This window comes from Armigeres subalbatus, chromosome 2 (genome assembly GCF_024139115.2).
Source record: "Armigeres subalbatus isolate Guangzhou_Male chromosome 2, GZ_Asu_2, whole genome shotgun sequence".
Lineage (NCBI taxonomy): Eukaryota > Metazoa > Arthropoda > Insecta > Diptera > Culicidae > Armigeres > Armigeres subalbatus.
The window spans coordinates 110,868,461-110,884,846 of NC_085140.1; the positions used below are offsets into that span (position 1 = coordinate 110,868,461).

General features: G+C 41.1%; 1 pseudogene; it reads right to left on the reverse strand.

Annotated features, from left to right (window-relative positions):
- Positions 1 to 7,822: 7,822 nt before the first annotated feature.
- On the reverse strand, positions 7,823 to 11,716 carry LOC134210657 (uncharacterized; annotated as a pseudogene).
- Between the last annotated feature and the right edge of the window lie 4,670 nt (positions 11,717 to 16,386).

Genomic DNA, 16,386 nt, shown 5'->3' on the forward strand with positions numbered 1-16,386 from the left:
CAGTAAAACTTTGTTGTAATTACGAGAAAGGTAAAAACTTAGGTCGAATTTACCATGAATCCTCGCAGAAACAAACAAAAACGTGACAGCAAATTTAAATGCAATCTTCCGTGATCTTGTCTTCTTGATCTTGATCCGTGATCTTGACCTTCTTGATCTTATGAAAAAAAATATAAAAATAAGAATATTTACTACTTTGAAGCGTCTGTCGTATCCCAAAAGCGTTCTCAATCCCACCGTGTAAGATACTTTGCAACTAGTTTCCCCCTCCATTGGCGCCTAACTGTGGCAACTCAGAGATCTGACCAGACACTGACATGGAGCCGAAATTGCTTGGTGGGCTTCTGCGAATTTCCGGAAGGATTAATGGCGTGTGAAATTAAATTTTTCGGGTAAGGAAAAAATCGTAAGTCTAACGAATAGTAAAATGCAATACTTGGAATCGGCAAGCGGGGAGAAACTTTTGTCCAAATCCCAATAACTTTCGGCCTGAACTCGCACAACTCTTTCCCGTTTAATTAAAAAAGAAAAGCACCCTCTTGATGCGTTCCGAATGGCTCCCGGACAAAAGTTTTATTCCGAGAAACCACACACAGTTCCATGCATCCATCCTGGTAGAGCCGTCATTCTTCCCAGCTAGGGCGAACCGCACTAAAAAGGTTCCATTAAATTGTGCGGCCTCTGCATCACGTGGCGGCACTCGACTGTTGAAACAAAGACGCCCCGGCCCGGCTCACTGAAGCGCATCAGAACACAACTCACACACTCGTGGTAAGTGTACCTATGATGCAGAGGAGGACGGACGAAACAAAAAAAGAAAAGAAATGGCGCCCTAAAAGTTGCAACTAGCGAGGTCCAACTTCGAAATAAATCTCCCGAGTCTGAAAAGTTTGCCTCGCCAGCCCAAAAGGTTCTTCAAATTGGCCCTTTAGTACGAGTGCGAGAGCGCACCACCGGCAGCGGACCGAAAAGCCCCCTTCGGCGCAGTTTGCCACTAAAGTTAGATTAAGAGAAGTAAATTTTTAATCAAAAAGTTATTTCCTCTAGGCCATAACTAAGAGTGCATTAATATCGCACTGTCCAAGGCGAATGTGGAATGTGCAAAGTGGAAGTTTGAATGGGCGAATATGTGGTGGGAAATACAAGTGCTTATGTTCTAGTTGCACTACGCATTTATTATTGCTACCGAGGTGTACGCAATACACCTAGGATTTTTGCACGAGGTGAAATTCATTTTTTTCCTGGATAACCATAACAATAATAAATTTACGCATGCACTCGCAGTGCACTTACGATGGAATTTTATTTAAGGGTTAATTCAATAACAGTCACATATGTACACCCGCTGAGAACATGCCTTTTTCCAAAGAAATTGTATCGAATTTCACGGGGAACCTCTGACGAATTATGAATTCCAACGATATTTCTGTGTAAAAAATTCAAAGCAAAGTCCGAGCAATTTTCCACTAAGTAAAATTTCTCGTGGGATCCTCGAAGAACTTTCCGTGGGAATTCCTATGTATTATGTGTGTCAATTCAATTACCTACCTGCGACAAAAATCTATGGAAAAGCTGACGAATTTTATGTGGACGAGCAGATTATATGCTGGACTCACGAGTTCTCACTACGAAGCGCTGGCAAGATTCTTTAGCACCCCTGAACTCCAAATGAACTAAGTAGGAATTACTATGTTTTGACTTAAACCAAACTTAACCTAATTTATACAAAAATAACAAGGAGCTTATCGTTGCAATAGAAGATTGCAACGAGTTTTGTCTAAAATTGAAAAATATTTTGTTGGACATTCGTTGCAATGTTTCAATATTAGAAATTCTATGAAGTTCATGGGCATTCTATGGGCTGCGAAATAGTGAGTTGACATCCGGGAAGGAGCGCCTAACATAGCTCTGGTCCTCACAAGTTCCAATACTCACGCTTCCACGGGTCTTCCGATGACAATTGACCGCCAGCTAAGGGTTGTAGTGGTAGTGTAGCTGGTAGTGTAGCCTGCGCACTGTTGTCCATCTGACATCAGCTTGAGTGAGAGGGTGCGTCCTGTGGGGACTGCCTAGGATGTGGTGGGGTTCGACAGTGGGCTCTATAAAAATACTTCTATAAAAGGCTGCATGTTTCCCCAAGCAGGCCATATCAAAGCGACCGTGTGCCGCGCACTAGCCTAGTCCTGGTGTTGGGTGGGACTTTAATCAAACTTGATCCGACTGATCGAGCGTCTGTTCACCAAGGAGGTGCGGCTCCATCAGCGTCTGTTCTGGCATCCAGCGGCTGAGTATGAAACGCTATTCCCCGGAAGCTATACCTAAGATGGCAGCCCCATCCCGGTGGATAGGGAACCTTGGGCCAACAACCTACTGTTCCCGAAACACCAATTTGTTCGAGAATCCGATAATGAAAGAATACGGACTGATTTTACGGCGACGACTCTTAGCGCGAAACAACGGACACGAATAGGAACATGGAACGTTTTAACCCTAGCCCAGCAGGGTAAATTGGCACAACTTGCCAATGAGGCACGCCTCATGAAGCTTGAGATCCTGGGACTGAGTGAAGTCCGTTGGCCAAACTTTGGAGAACACAGAACGCCGTCGGGACAAGTTCTGCTATACTCTGGTTTACGAGGTGAACACGCTCCCCGGCAACGCGGAGTTGGCTTCCTACTAAGCGCTCAGGCACACTCTGCGCTTATGAAGTGGGAACCTATAAGTGAAAGGATAATCGTTGCCAGATTTAGAACACGGGTCCGAAACCTTACTATAATCCAATGTTATGCGCCAACCGATGCTGCCGATCTGCAAGACAAAGAAGGGTGATATCAAGATCTGTTTGGGCGACTTCAATGCGAAGATCGGATCCGACAACTCGAACCATGAGGGCATTATGGGACGCCATGGTCTCGGAGAAATGAGCGAAAACGGAGAGCTGTTCGCAGAATTTTGTGGTAATAACGACATGGTGATCGGGGATCGCTCTTCCCTCATCGACCGGTTCACAAGGTCACGTGGGTCTCCCGTGACGGCTTTACAGAAAATCAAATCGACCACATCTGCATCAGCCGAAAATGGAAACGGAGCCTTCTTGATGTACGGAATAAACGTAGTGCCGATATCGCGTCTGATCATCACCTCCTCATCGGCGAAATACGCCTGCGCATTGCGCGGATTCGTCGGCAGGAGGACAGAGTTGGACGACGATTCAACACACGCCGACTGGAAGATGCCACGGTGAAACGGTCCTTCGTTGAAGAACTGGAGACGCGTGCTGCAGATATTCCGGAAGGTGGCAGCGTGGAAGACCAATGGACCGCCATCAAGAATGCCTTCATCGCCACCAGCGAGAACAATCTGGGCGAGCTACGCACCCAGAGAAAACAATGGATCACCGATGAGACCTGGAGGAAGATAGAGGAGCGAAGAGAAGCCAAAGCCGCGATAGAGCGATCAAAAACCAGAGGAGCCAAAGTTCTAGCCCGCCAACGATACGCGGCTCTTGAGAAGGAAGTAAAACGCTCATGTCGACGGGACAAGCGAGCGTGGGCAGACTCTCTGGCCGACGAAGGAGAGAGAGCCGCCGCAACCGGGACATTCGCCTCCTCTACGATATCTCACGACGCTTAAGCGGGGCGAAGATGAATGCAACGATGCCTGTGAAAGACGAAAATGATCAGTTATTGAGCGACCCAACTGATCAGTTGAAACGTTGGTTCGAGAACTTCGAACAACTTCTTCAAGTTTCGACGCCCGACCAAGCATCACCACCTCGGCATGGTCTGCCTAGGATCCGACGTATAACACGCGTCAATACCGAAGCTCCATCACTGCTAGAGATTCAAACAGCCATCCAAAGCATGAAATCGAATAAAGCCCCAGGGGTCGACCGCATATCAGCCGAGATGCTCAAAGCTGACCCCATGACATCCGCTCAACTACTGCATCGTTTATTTCATAATATCTGGGACACCGCAACTTTCCCGGTCGACTGGATGCAAGGTATCTTAGTAAAGGTGCCCAAAAGGGTGACCTGACTGTATGCGATAACTGGCGAGGCATTATGTTGCTGTGTACCGTTCTCAAAGTTCTGTGCAAAATTATCCTAGCCCGGATTCAGGAGAAGATCGATGCGACTCTCCGGCGGCAGCAAGCCGGATTCCGTGCCGGAAGATCCTGTGTGGACCATATTGTCACGCTCCGCATCATTCTGGAGCAGGTCAACGAATTCCAAGAGTCCCTTTACTTGGTATTCATTGACTACGAAAAAGCTTTCGACCGTCTCAATCACGAGAATATGTGGGGCGCCCTGAGACGCAAGGGAGTTCCTGAGAAAATCATCGGCCTCATCGAAGCACAGTACGAGGCCTTTTCGTGTAGAGTGCTGCACAATGGGGTCCTGTCCGACCCTATCCGGGTCGTAGCTGGTGTGAGGCAAGGATGTATCCTATCACCGTTACTGTTCCTCATCGTAATCGATGAGATTCTGGTAGGTGCGATTGACCGTGAACCAAACCGCGGGCTGTTATGGCAGCCTATAACCATGGAGCATCTAAACGACTTCGAATTGGCTGATGACGTTGCACTCCTCGCGCAACGGCGCTCTGATATGCAGAGTAAGCTCAACGACCTTGCCGAGCGCTCCTCTTCGGCAGGTTTAGTCATCAACGTCAACAAAACCAAATCGTTGGATGTAAACACGGCGACTCCTTCCAGTTTCACAGTAGCCGGGCAACCAGTGGAGAATGTTGAAAGCTTCCAATATCTTGGTAGCCAAATGGCGTCGGACGGCGGTACCAAGATCGACATAGGCGCACGGATCAAGAAAGCAAGGGCTGCCTTTGCGAGTTTAAGAAATATCTGGAAAAACAGGCAGATAAGTGAACGCACCAAAATACGAATTTTCAACTCTAACGTGAAATCTGTGCTGTTATACGCTAGCGAAACATGGTGTGTATCAGTGGAGAACACTCAACGGCTGCAGGTGTTCATTAACAGATGCCTGCGGTATATAATTCGGGCCTGGTGGCCTCACAACTGGATCTCAAACAATGAGCTCCATCGTCGTTGTCACCAGAGGCCGATAGCAACAGAAATTCGGGATCGGAAGTGGGGCTGGGTCAGCCACACTCTACGTAGAGGCGGAAACGAAATCTGTAAACAAGCATTAGACTGGAACCCAGCAGGACATCGCAGCAGAGGCAGACCCAGAGGCTCATGGCGGCGAAGCCTCAATAAAGAAATAAAAGAAGTCGACCGAAATCTAACCTGGCAACAGGTTAAAGCGATAGCCGGGCAACACTCAGGATGGAGATCTTTCAAATCGGCCCTTTGCACCACCGGAGGTGTACAGGATCCGTAAGTAAGTAAGTATGAAGTTCATTGGTACTAAACCAGGAAGGCAACATCAGAATCTTTTTCAAGTTTTTATTTTGAATATTCTGAAATGCATTCTTCCTGGTATTGCAACAACTAGTCCACATTGGCACATCATACAACATGGCTGGGCTTAAAAATTGATTGTAAAACAAAAAAAAAGATCACAAAGTTTTGATTTTCTATTTATAAGTGGATATACACAATTAATAAATTTTTGACAGTTGACTTGAATGCCTCCAATGTGACTTTTAAAAGTAAATTTTTGATCCAGCAGAAGTGCTAAGTATTTAGCTTCCCTAGACCAATTAATTGGAACCCCATTCATAGTGACAATATGTAAGAAGCTCTCGGCTTATGTGGGAAAATTATAAGCTGAGTTTTTGATTAAATATTACATTGTTTGCAAGTAACTTGAAAAAAAAAATCGAAATTTTTTGCAATCAACTACAAATGTCGACACGAAGGCTTCGCCTTTTGGCTGAAAGGCCCGTGTTTCTGCGAACAAAGATTTTTGACACCCTGGTAAATCAGGTAAGTCCGAAATAAAAAGTTACATAATATTGACCCCACTATGCTGCCTTGGGGAACACCAGCTCTTACAGGCAATCTATCAGATTTAAAACTCTGCCTGTTTACTTGCAGTGAGCAATCTGATAAATAATTTTGAATCCGCTTAGTAACGTACAGAGGAAAATTAAAATTTATCAATTTTACAATCAAACCTTCATGCCAAGCGCTGTCTGATCAAGCAGAGCAACTCCAGTCGAATATCCTTCAGATTGTTCGAATTAAATTCGTAACTCTTATTGACGGATGAGTGGTTGAATGTCCACGGCGAAAACCAAATTGCTCATCAGCAAAAACTAAAATTGTCATTAATATGAACTATCATTCTATTTAAAATAATCTTTTCAAACAGTTTGCTTATTGAAGATAACAAACTAATTGGGCGATAACTAGAAGCCTCAGCTGCATTTTTGTCGGCTTCAAAATTGGAATAACTTTGGCGTTTTCCCATTTATCTGGGAAGTATGCCAATTTAGATTATTTGTTAAACAAATTATCAAAAAAGAATAGAGAGCTCTCATGAAGTTTTTTGATAAATTTTGATGGTATGTTTAAACCATCATCACCCGGGGCATCATATATTCTCTTGATTGAGAAAATTGTACGACAATTCTCCGAATGCAATTTTCCCGAATGCAATTGCCCCGAATAACAGTTCCCCGAATGCTTCTCTCTTCTTTTTGAGTGCGGCACAAAGCGATGGGTATCCAGATAGCCTTGCAACACCATGCAAGCAAAGGCGTAGGATTGCCGACCCGGATGTTGCGAGTTCGATTCTCGGTTCGGCCTAGGATGCTCCTGGGTGAGAAGCATTTTCGGCTCCTTGAGCACAGTGTATTCATTGTACTTGCCACACAAGACATTCATGCAACTGGCAGGCACAGGAATGCTTTCAATATTTGTAGAAATGCTAGTAGAACACTATGCTGAAAAACAGCCCAAGGCGAAGTAAGAGCAGTTAGTTAGATGATAGCATCGCCCCCTAACTTAATTTTAAAATTAAAAAATCACTTAAATAAAGAATAAAAAAAAGATGGCATCGCTCGATATTAGAGGATAAGAAGTGATAATGCCTTCTTTAAATGAACACATTTGTCTAGAATGAAGTGAAAGCATGAGACAATGCCTTCTTTAAACTATCGCGTCTGCCCAGTGTAATGCGAATGGAGGAGATAATGCCTTCTTTATATAAACTCGTCTATCTGGTGTAAAGCGTTTGTCCGCAATAAGGCAAAAAGAGGAGATAATTCGTTCATTAAAGGAGCGGGCTTGCCAGGTATAATAAAGGATTGATGTACAGCAGGCCTGCAATGGGTCAATTTTTAGAATTCACACTTGCTGGCGGGCCAGAAAATATTCGGTACATAACTTTTTGAATATTTTCAAAATTACCAGTGTTTTTTTTTATTTAAAAAAAACTAAACACGATTTTATTGCTTTCAAACAATCTTGACGAGACGGACGCAATGAGAAAACAGAACTGTGCAATAAAAATCCTATTCGACTAAATGCTGATGTCATATTAGAAATTTGGAGACAGTACTCGTCGATAGCAAATCCTTCCGCACGCGATGGCATATGAGCAAGTCAAACCACCTTCCTTTTGCCAGTGGAGATATATCAGCTTCCACACTGATATTCTTCCCTCCCCTTCATACGGGAGCTTGGCAGAAGGAAGGTCGTGTGATATGTGCCATCACAAATATTGCCCTCCGCTCGCTTTCAAATCGACTTCTATAAAAACATTCTTCATGCCTGCCGTATCCTAACGGAACTATCAATTCTATACTTTCGCCTCTAATGCTATCATGAACATGTGTGCCGGGGCGGCGGCACTGGTTTTCGGTAAAAGGAAAGACACGAATACTCGTCGGTGGTTGATCCAAGACTCTTTAATCACTTAACAATTAACTTAGAGCTAACCTAACTAACGGGTCTCGCGCACGGGTCTCGCCCGTCGCCGAACGCAAGCGCGCTTCTCTGGCGGCGTCGATTTCTCCGCTCTTGGCGCCAAACTCTCGTGAGTGGTGTGTGATGTCACCAGACCTTTGGACGCGGAACCGTCGTCACCTGTAAGTAAACAAGAAAAGGAAACGATTAAATTGCCCTCCGCAGCTCAGAAGCAGAGTTCTGTTTATCAATATGGTCGCTTCTGAGCTACGCTGACAACGGTAAACGGTAAATGACCTTGGCCAAACAAATGTTACTTTCCCCATTGCTGAGTGAATGTAAACTGCATATTTAGGTTTATAGGGGATACTGTACGACATTTGGTCGCTACATCCGCCCCCACTAATCGAGTTTTTATTTTAAAAAAAATAAAAACAGGGAGTTAACGTAAGAACTGGCTCAATTCATGAAGCTAGAAAAAATTCTAATCAAAAGATCCTTATATTTTTACATCTAGTTATTTATGGCATTTATATATTTTGTTGGCAATAGGCCTCAAGTAAATCTTATAATCTTAGGAGCTTCACCCTAATCCTAGCTAGCTCTCTAATAAACCCTATATGGTATGTATCTCCCCCGTTGTGATGAAATTTTCCAGTCATGATAACGTCCGCTTCATGTGTCGCACGTCCGGTACTTCTGATATAAAAGAGTGATGTTTTAGTGGGCGGGAAGTGAAACTATGGCTTTTGTTCAAACTAATCGAGCTACTATTGGCGGTGGCGGCATTCGAGTGTTGCCGGCTGCTACTGGCCTGTGACTGGTCAGAAGCCTTCTGGCGGAGATTAATCCGCGAACTGAGTGGGAGATTACTGCTGCTACTAGAGCTAACCGCACTGCTTGGCGTCAGCTCCCTTTGAATCTTCTTCGGTTTTGCCTTGGCTTCCTGATTCTTACGCTCATTGACATAGTTCAGCCTAGCCGTGGGAGGGGCATCGTTTTTCTCCGCCTTCCCCACGCTGGCAGGATAGCTAGTGGAGTTGTGACTGCGGCTTGTCTCGCCGCTGGAAAATATCTTATTGCTAAGCACGGGCGAGATTGGCGTTTGGATTGATTTTGCCTGCCCGCTGGAGGACAAATTGGTGATTGTTGCCTGATCGTCTTCCTCGTCGTTGGAGACCAGCTTTTACCGCTCGACGGCAGCATCATCGCATTCCATCGTTTCCCTCACTCACCTTCAGGCTTGATTTGGATTAATGATTTATTAGACGAAAAACTAATTTTTAATCATTTCTACGCGATACACGACTTCCATTAGAGATAGCACCCCACAAAAAGAGTAGTAATAAAATCAACTGAACGGTTTGCAAATCGAAAACTGAGAACGCATAACAAAACGCGTCTATCGCCCGCTAGCGTCAACGAAGGACCCCTTCTGCAGCTTCTGCCGTTCGGCCGAAGGTTGTTGGCCTTTTCCACGTATAAATTTCAACATTGTTACCCACTGATGTTACTCCTGGTCCAGCGTTGTTCGTTTTTCCTCTGAGCCTCGAACTATTCTCTTTTTCACTATGTTACTCTTTCTCTGACTAGATGGACCAATCATCCCTACTCTCCTAACTAATCTTTCCCTCCATATACCAGTTTACTGATAAAAGAAAAAAAAATTGTCATTAATAAATCTACCAGGTGCATCTCATTATTATATATAATTTTTTTTTTTTTTTACTTTTGTTTTGTTTTATTTTTTTTTTTCCTTTTTTTTTCTTTTTCTTTTTTCCTCTTTTTTTTTTATTGCACATCTTTTCGTTTGAAGGTTTACATGGCAAGAACAGTACAATTATATCGCCTATAAGCTCCTCTAGTTAAGACAATGAGATTTTATTCTAAATAAAAGGATCATTCAATGTATATATGTTTCTATTTAGTTTTATCCCAAATCTAACGCAAACTACCGGTTGAATATATGAATATATATATATATATATATATATACATATTTTTTTTATTAAGTCCAAAGAAAAAAAAAATATAGTTTACCTTCCCTCAACAAGATAAGGTACAATAACATTTCGTTTTTACCACCTCTGGATAACAAAATAGGTAGCAATATATACAAATAATAGAGTTGTAGCAATGTAAATAAAAAAAACTATATATCATATTCACCTTCTGTTTTTGTAGGGTTCCCTGTTATACCTTCTTTTTCCAGATGAGTGTAGGTTGATCCGTGCTTAATTGCTGCAACTCCTCCCCCCCATCATTCATGGTCTTTGGTGTGTATCTGAAACGAAACTTATATCTTGCGTTTAGTTCATATCATTACATTTGGGCATTGGTCATTCTAAGTTGAAAGTGGTTCAATATACACTTCCATATCGCTTGGTATTCAATTTCTTTTTCTGTTTCACGAATTTTTCGTTTTCAATTATTACTTCTGGTTCAATTTCCTCATGAGATCCTGCTATCGAATTCGTATATTCTTCTTCTTCCACTGTACTTTGGTCAATCCTGTTTTCGTTTTCTTTATGATTAACATTGCTTGTTTCGCTTATTTCATGTCTCGTTATCGACCTTGGTATCGAATTTGCATCTTTCTCTTCTAACACTGTGTTTCGATCAAGCTTTTCGTTGTTTTCTTTATGTTCAATATTATATGTTTCGTTGCTTGTTATTGGTTTTGCAATCTTGTTCTTCGCATCTTCTTCTATCGCTGTATTCCGATCAATATTTTTATTGTTTACTTTATATTCATGTACAATTTCATTCAATTCTATATCTTCCTTTTTCGTTTTTTTATTCCTGCTTATGTAAATTCGTTTTCTTTTATCTTTTGTGTTCGTCATTTCCAGGTTATATATCTTGCTTAATTGTTGTTGTGGGGTGATTTCAGTTTTTCGAGCACAACAGGAGATTTCCCCTTTAAAACAGAATATGAATATTCCAATTAATCCTCCTATGATTGCAATAGTTGATATCGCTCATATCGCTCCTTGCTCTTTTCTTTTGACTTAAACAAATTATTTCGCGCAATGTCATGAAAATATTTTAATGTTGCCTTCAACTCGTTGGCATAGTCTCCATAATTTAATTCTGAATCTACCTACCCTACCCAATGAGTTGAAAGTGTACTTAAAAAGATCACTTTCAATTGAAAGTAGCGGGTTGAGTTCTAAACTTTATAGCAACTTGGTAGAACTTGCAATATTTTTGTACACTTTTCCCTTTTTGGATAACTTTAAGTATCCAGATCCATACAAAATTCTATAAATGTACTCCCCTTTTGTTTAATTTTCTGGAGGGTGTTTTCCTCTCCCATAATATCCTTTTTAAGGAGGCATAATTCTCCTCCTGCAATATCTCTTTTTATTTCTTTCTATAGGAGGCATGACTCTTCTCCTGTAATATCTCTTTTAATTTCTTTCTATAGGAGGCATGACTCTTCTCCTGTAATATCTCTTTTAATTTCTTTCTATAGGAGGCATGACTCTTCTCCTGTAATATCTCTTTTAATTTCTTTCTATAGGAGGCATGACTCTTCTCCTGTAATATCTCTTTTAATTTCTTTCTATAGGAGGCATGACTCTTCTCCTGTAATATAGTATTATTTCTTCAAATAATAAATCTTTCTATAGGATTATATCCTCCTTCATTATTTTCCCTTATTAAAATTTGGCAAACTAATGTGCCAATATGAACAGTTTCATACGTTGTATATAAAACCCACTTTTAGAAAAATGTACCATGTTGTTGTTTTCAAAAATGGCACATGAAAAATACTGCAACTCTACCATATTATATGACTTTCGAACATTTATCCAAAAATTAAAAATGTGATGGCTCCCTTTTCGGTCAAAGGCCAAGCAGAGTCATCGCATCACCCTTCCCAATCAGCTCGTGGTGGAATATGAGGGTCCATTTCCCTTTCTGATGATGGAATGTGAGAGTCCATTTCTCTTTCCCAATTTAAAAGACAGCTAAAGTAATGGTTTTGATTAAAAACCAAGCTAGCCGTCATATAAAAAAGATTGTCCACCAAACTAGCGCTTTAGGAGGATAGATTCCAATGTTTCCATCAATTCATATCTATTTATGGTCATTAGAATGCATTGCATTATAGTAGTAATTGCGAAGCGCAATAGCCTGACGGAATACCTGCCGATTCCCTGTTCCTCCTTTGAAAGAAGAAAAAAAATTAGCAAAAAGATTCCTTCTTTGAAAACGTTATAGTGAAAACCAAGGCTCAAAATAGTCCGTTATTAAAAACAAAAGGCTTGAGAGAGACTGAAATTTCAAAATACAATTAGTCAAGATCCATTTTTTTTTAAGAGAGAAAATTGTTCACAGTTTTTGTTTTGTTTTGAATAATTTCATAATTTTAATTTTCAATAATGTGTTCAACAATAATATAACAATAAATTTTTTGAATCGTTCTACATGCTACGAATTATACGCTGAATGTTTTAAACTGCTTAGTCTTTTACTGTTTGAGTTCTTCAATGTGTGTTCGTTTGGGGCAATAATCTGATTAAATTCTGTTAATTAATAATAAAACTCAATAAGCAACGTGCTCGACGTCACATACACTCGAATGATTTTTCTGTACATTTGTATCGCGTAATTCCGCTGCTTTTTACTTTCAAAATAAATTTTCTCGATTAAAAACACTTATTCTTATATGCTAAATGTTGGACTCAACGTGCTTCTGTTTCTTTGCAATATCACTTGAACGCATAAAAAGATTCACTTTTACACACAACTTTTGTTGTTGAATTTAAATAGATGTTTCACTAGTAGATAATAATAATAAGCGATCAAAAATACGCGCAAACGAAACAAAATCCGCAGTTAAATTATTAATACAAAAACTTATTATAAGACGTCCAGTTGTAAACCAAATGCATATTTTTCTCTGAAACTTTTAAGAAAATACTCGCGTTCAACTAATGAAAGTATCGCACTACACTTAGAAGATAAAAGAAGACAAAAGGCATACTTATCATTTAAATCACTTTCTCGGAAATCCTATCGAAGTCGAAGCTACTAGAAACCACCTGCAACAGAGGATTCACCAGGCTTACGTTGCGTGCTGGAACCTTTCTTCTCCGTCGGCAGCTGGACGTTTCCTCGTGGCCGCAGACCCTCAACCAAAGAGTGCACAGTTGAACCATCTTTTGTCGCAAAAGCACTCGTTTCTTCCGTGCGTACTACGCAAGCGAATCCGTAACTCGACCAGAGATCTACATCACCATTCACATTTGTTGGGTGTGATATCCTTCTTGGTCTAGTGATTCTAACTCAAGCGATAGTCGAGTACAACATTTCCCGGAACACCATCATGAAGAAGCACGCCGATATCCGTTAAGATAAATCACAAAACGTAGTAGCAGTACACCACCGGGTTTCTCCTTTGCGATAAGTTCTGGTTACAACTGGTTAGCCTATAGACTCACTAGTGCACGTTTTTCACTACTTTTACAACAATGCTTGTTCTCTCATATGGGCTCTGTTCTCGTTAGGTTTTTTTTTTTTTACCTTAATTTTCTGAGGATTGCTGAATCACTTGTCTCTTCTGTCTTGAAACTCGTCACAATTTGAACTGATTTGTAAGTTTCAACTTGTTACTTCACTTGGCTTGAATTCACTTTCCTTGGCTGCTGAAGCGCATTTGCACTTGCTTGGTGTTCACTTATTTCCTTCTTGAGTAGGGCCTTTTTGGGCAGGAGAGCCGAAATTCACACTTTTCTCCTTACACATCCGCTTTCTTCGACGGCAATGAACAGCCCTATGCTAATCTTCAGTTCCTATGCATTTCACTTTGTCACTAACTTTCACAGAACTTTTTCGGCGTACCGGCGCACTTTCTTAGGCGCTTTCCGCTGTCACCAATTGTGCCGGGGCGGCGGCACTGGTTTTCGGTAAAAGGAAAGACACGAATACTCGTCGGTGGTTAATCCAAGACTCTTTAATCACTTAACAATTAACTTAGAGCTAACCTAACTAACGGGTCTCGCGCACGGGTCTCGCCCGTCGCCGAACGCATAGCGCGCTTCTCTGGCGGCGTCGATTTCTCCGCTCTTGGCGCCAAACTCTCGTGGAGTGGTGTGTGATGTCACCAGACCTTTGGACGCGGAACCGTCGTCACCTGTAAGTAAACAAGAAAAGGAAACGATTAAATTGCCCTCCGCAGCTCAGAAGCAGAGTTCTGTTTATCAATATGGTCGCTTCTGAGCTACGCTGACAACGGTAAACGGTAAATGACCTTGGCCAAACAAATGTTACTTTCCCCATTGCTGAGTGAATGTAAACTGCATATTTAGGTTTATAGGGGATACTGTACGACATTTGGTCGCTACACATGTACGTCCAAGTTTGGAAGATGATATTAGCATTTCCATATCATTGTAAATCTTTTTTGGTTATTTTGTTTCCGCCGTTGCATTAGCGATCCCTTGATCCCGGATCGATCCATTTTAAACATTTCAGCCAGGTAAATTTTTCACATCGATAAACGGTGTTGAAAAATGGGAATTTCGTTACTTTACCAGCATATTGAACAGATTTGCATGAACTGTTTTCAACATGATGAGAGAAATGTACCAGATTTCAGCAACCCACTATGCCATAGTGCTTTATGTTCAAGTCATTGAGATGTTTGGCGATATCTGCTAAAAAAGCCAAGCCTCTTGTACTGGCCAAACATAATGTCATTTTCCTATTGAAAAAAAAAAACTTTCAAGCATGGTACCAAGGCTTAGTCAATCAACTTCGCAATCATACAGCAAGTCTCAATATTCGCCATTTCCATCAAAATCATTTTTAATTGGTGGCCCTAACGTTGATAATGTTGACTGTCTTTATAACAAGCGTCAATACTTCAGGAATATTAATCGTTTTCGCTTATCGATTGTTTTGGTAAATATGCAATATGGAAGGGAAATATGGACATACCTTTTGTGACTGCTTCCCCATGCTTAGAATTGTCACAACGCCATTGTTATTTCCAATCATTGATTGCAAGCGCTCCATCAATCGTAAGGTCACTTAAGTTTTCGAAGGAGAAAAAAAGTTCCTTCACACAGGTCTTATCAGCCCTCAGGTTTTTCCCGTTAGTTGCTCCCTGCATAGGGATCAAAGCTGCCAATTTCTCTCTCATTCGAAGATGACAGAGGAACTGATGGTGTTCCTCTTACGAAGATAGCCACCTTTGCCACTTTTTTCACGTCAGTATTTTCATCGTCATCATCGTCATCGAGAGAGTAGAATATAAAGGCTCCCCCAAACCTAAGCGATTTCATCGCAGCGACAGCGACAGCTAGCTATCGTTGGGTCGCTGCAGGCAATGTTCCATTCACGATTCCATACCAACGGCGACAGAATTGCAGTCGCCAAGCGATAGAATCGCGTCGCGATTGTCTCGTCGCGTGTGTTTGGGGGAACCTTAAAGCAGGCGGCTTTTTCACGTAACGTAGCATATCAAATCTTCTCCAAGAACTTGTACTCTTCGCCGTGTTCCGTGCGAACTAGTGCTACTGAAAAAGTCTATTAAGTTTCCTTAGGACACACGATGTAAACAAAAACCGAAATGCAAATATCATATTGCATAGAATACTTGGATTCTGATTTTATTCCTTCAATATGACAAAACTTTCAGAACAAATTAAGCAAACCAGCCTTCCTTTTTTGAACGTGAACGTAAACTGCTCGTGCAAATCTTTATTGAAAACGCAATGTTCCACATCGACTTGGGATCGCTCAACACAATCATTTTAAATTATGTAAAATATTATTTTTCATTACGAGCTTTCATTTGAAAGTTACGTATTTAATAATGAATAATAAAAAAGAGTTTCTCGAGCCAGCTAGAACAGCTGGTGGGCCGAAATTAAGTTTACTTTTCTTACACGTCGCGGGCCACAAAAAATGGAGCCGAGAGTCTAATTTGTTTAATAGAACATTCTGAAAAACGGCATTCCGCCTTCACTCTGAAAAGTTCAAGTTCACTCTGAAAAACTATAATCCATCGAATGTCAAACCGCAAAAGTTACATACCGACCAATGCTATTCTGAGAAAATGAATTCGGCAAAATGTTTTTTCGGTAAAATATAAATTTTCACATATGTTTTCCTTGTACTGGCCAAATTTGCCTGCATCAAAATTTCCAACCTCATTCTCAATTCATTCATCTTTGCATTGTTTCGAGCCTACGCCTATTTCTAAAGAAGGGACCACATCTACCATTGCCTTTCTTCGTGAAAATGTCTTTCAAAGAATGGACCACATCCCCCATTATCTTATTTCAAATACAAATACAATATTAAAGAAAAAATAATAACATTAATTACCTGGTGAAACATCCACTAAAGAAGGGACATATTTAGCATTGCATTATTGAGAGCAAATGCATTCTTTTTAAAGAAGGAATCACATTCAGCATTATACCTCATTCCGGGCAAACGCTTTATTTTTATTTAAAAGGATTCGCATTCACCATAACTAGGAACTTTTTTCAAATAGGCGTAACTGTATTTGATCATCAAATTTGA